This window comes from Trichechus manatus, unplaced genomic scaffold (assembly GCF_000243295.1).
Source record: "Trichechus manatus latirostris isolate Lorelei unplaced genomic scaffold, TriManLat1.0 scaffold00024, whole genome shotgun sequence".
NCBI lineage: Eukaryota > Metazoa > Chordata > Mammalia > Sirenia > Trichechidae > Trichechus > Trichechus manatus.
Genome location: NW_004443960.1, coordinates 1,796,518 through 1,799,660, shown reverse-complemented (window position 1 = coordinate 1,799,660; position 3,143 = coordinate 1,796,518). Strand labels below are relative to the sequence as shown.

The following is a 3,143-nucleotide window of genomic DNA, read 5'->3' as shown; positions in this document are numbered from 1 at the left end:
CAGGAGCTGGTGCAGGCGGTGAAGGCGGAGGACGTAGGCACCGCTCAGCGGCTGCTGCAGAGGCCGCGGCCAGGCAAAGCCAGTGAGTGTGGGGCGCGGGGCCCAGGGCGGGCGGGGGCGCAGCCTGGAGGAGGGCGGCGCCCGGAGCCGGCTGACGATCGGCCCCCGGGGCCCCTGGTGGCACCTACCCCCTCTTCTCGCCTTCCCCTCCCTCCCTGGGATGCGGGCTGGCAGTGGGAGGGCTCGGCTGGGGACTTTAAAGGGCGAGGCGAGGTGCCCTACCCTGGAGAGAGGGAGGGACCCCTTGCGGTGAGGGGCGACCTCGGGGTGACAGCCCCAGCAGGCCCCTCCCGCTCGTGTTTAATGACACGCTTTGCAGGGAGGGTGGGGGGCAGGACCATGCTGGGGGTGTGGCTGCCGAGGCATGGCGGGCCCGGGGGCCATTTGCAGATGGGGAGGCCGAGGCCAAGGTCGCCCAGTGCAGGCAGGCTGACTGCAGGCAGAGGTGGCTGAGGGACGAGGGCTGTGCCCACCGCTCGGGCAGGCCCAGCAGCCACCGGCCTCTGCAGCGTCCCTGCCGGGAAGGGGCCGCGAGGGGGAGGGGAGCCCCCTCGGCAGGCGTCCTGATCGAGCGTGCGCCGTGGGGGCCCTAGGGAAGGGCCGGGAGCTTGGCGCCCTGATCCCTGCACTCATCCCGGCTCAGCCCCGAGCTCCCAGGGGGGCAGGAGATGGATGGATGGGCGTGTGGACGCCGCGTGTGAGGCTGCGCACATATGATCATGTCAGTGTGTCAGGGCACCTGTGCAGCGGGCAGGGCCCTGCAGAGCAGACTATGGTCTGGGGGACCCTCCCTTCCCCATCCCACCGACCCAATGGACTGTGTAAGCCGATGCCCCTCCCCCTGCTCCAGGGGGCTGCTGAGAACTGGGCCTGGCTCCTGCCAGGTGTTGGGGGCAGGTCTTTGAACCCCAGGAAGAGACCCCAGGCAGCCCCAGCCTGCACAGCTCTGCTCAAGGCAACACACATACAGGCTCCCAGGCTGGCCCTGCCTTCCCCATGGCCACCATGGGTCCAGGAACAGACAGGGGCCTCTGCAGAGGCAGCCTCTGGCCGGGAAAGCAGGTGGAGGGATTGGGAGGTGGAGGCAAGGTAACGGCTTCCACTTAGTGGCCTAGCAGCCTTGAGCACAACACCTTGGGCTCTCTGGCCTCAGTTTCCTTGTCTGTAGGATGGGGTGGTTTGTGATCCCTGCCTCAGAGCGTGGGTGGAAGAAGTGGGTGGAAGAATTCCGTGAGGAACGGTTTCTGAAGTGCAGCACCGAGTAAGCGCTCAGCAGGTGTGGGCTCTGCTCAGTCCCTGCAGCCCAGGTCAGCTTTGGGGTTTCCTGCTCCCTCCACTCTGACCCACTGAGGGATCCTCGCCAGCGATGGCAAGGGGGCTCGCGCTCCTAAGCCTCCACCTGGGTCTCTACCTGTCTCTCCACCTGTGCCTGCCTGCTCTGGCCTCTGGGGCAGAAGAGCCACCTGCCCGGGCCCCCGGATCTGCGCCCTCTGACTCACGGGGCGGGCGTCATAAATCAGACGGAGAAATCCCTCCATGAATTCGCTTTGTTGCCATGGCAACGCTGGCCTGCTTTGGAGTAAGATGTATTTTGATTCAGCAAAGTACAGCTGGAGTTTGGGCCACTGGGTGGGGCAGCCAGCAGTGCCCTCTGTGCTTCCCCTGGCTCCAGAGGTGTCACCCAGATCCCTGGGGGGTGGGCCCTCCACCCCCCTGCCCCATGGTGCCCCCAGGCCCTGTCATCCGCCTGGAACGGTGTCGCACCTTACATACACGCACATGTGCGTTGGTGCCCTTGGGGGAGGAGAGCCCTCTCTGGTGGGGGATGCCGGGCAAGGGGACCCTGCCCCACCCCCTGGGCCCAACTGCCCCTTCCCAGGGTCAGGCTAGATGCCCCGGAGGAATGCCCTAAGCATACCGTCCCGAGGCTGCTGCCACACTCCTTGGCCCACTCATTTGGCACCCAACCCCAAGCTCCTGGCCTGGGCGGAGCAGGAGGAGGCCGCCAGGCCCTGCCTGCTCTGTGGGGGTGGAGGCCACAGGGCTTGGCCACTCTGAGGTGGGACAGGAAGCAGGGACCTGGTTCCTGTTGGGGACAGCTCGGGCCCTTTGGGTGTGGCCTATAAGCGACTTCCCGTCTTGGAAGGGCACCTGTGCAGAGGAATGGGGTGCAAGGCAGAAGAGGGGCTGGCCTGGTCTCCCAGGGCCTCTGCAGCCTGGAGTGGGGCCCTGCCGCACAAGTGGGGATGGTCACAGGGGGAGTGGCTAGAGGGCTGGGGCGACATGGGTGTGTGAGCTGGTAAACCCGATTCCCACTCATAGCAGCCCTATAGGACAGAGCAGAACTGCCCCATAGGGTTTCCAAGGCTGTCATCTTGAAAGCCGACTGCCACATCATTTTCCTACAGAGCGGCTGGTGGGTTCAAACCGCCAACCTTTTTGGTTAGCAGCTGAGCGCTTAACCACTGCACCACCATACACAGCATATGCGCTGGTAGCGATGCAGAATAGTAGGGCTTAGGGGCTATGTGGAAAGAGGAAGGGGCTCCTCCAGCCTTTGGTTCCCCGTTTGTGCATACGTCCCTAGCCGGCTTCACTTGGCTGCAGCTGGGGACCTTCCTGGGGTACCCCCAGACTTCCCGCTCCCCTCCATTCAATGCTAGTTCTTTTCATCTGTGATGAAACCATGGGCAGGGAGAGAGGTGAGGTGGCCTTAGCAAGGTGCCCGTCCCCACATGAGGGGGTGGTCATCTTCCTGATGACCCCCATACACATCTGTACCTGGGTCACTTCCCGGGCCCCGTCTCCATCCTCTCCAACATTTCAGTCCCTGGCTGGGGAGTCTGCAGGTGTGGCCACGTAAGCACACCTGGCTCAGTAGCTGCCTGGGAGGCCCTGGCTATGTGTTTGGGGGGGTGGGGGGACAAGGGTCCTGGCCTGGGAAGTCTTGCTAGGGTATGCTGAGAAGAACTGGCTATACTGGAACTAAGAAACATGGGGAACAGAAAAACATTAGATCCGGTGGAATGTTCCAGAGAGGAGAATGTCTTGAGTGAAGGCCTCAGCACAGGTGGGGATGAGCG

General features: G+C 64.0%; 1 protein-coding gene across 1 annotated transcript in view; it reads left to right on the top strand.

Annotated features, from left to right (window-relative positions):
- Positions 1–6: 6 nt before the first annotated feature.
- CASKIN1 (CASK interacting protein 1) overlaps positions 7–3,143 on the top strand; it is a 17,486-nt gene continuing 14,349 nt past the window's right edge. Inside the window, exon 1 of the mRNA XM_012554586.1 lies at positions 7–82. The gene's annotated coding sequence lies outside the window, so the exon portion shown is untranslated. The remainder of the gene's footprint in view (positions 83–3,143) is intronic.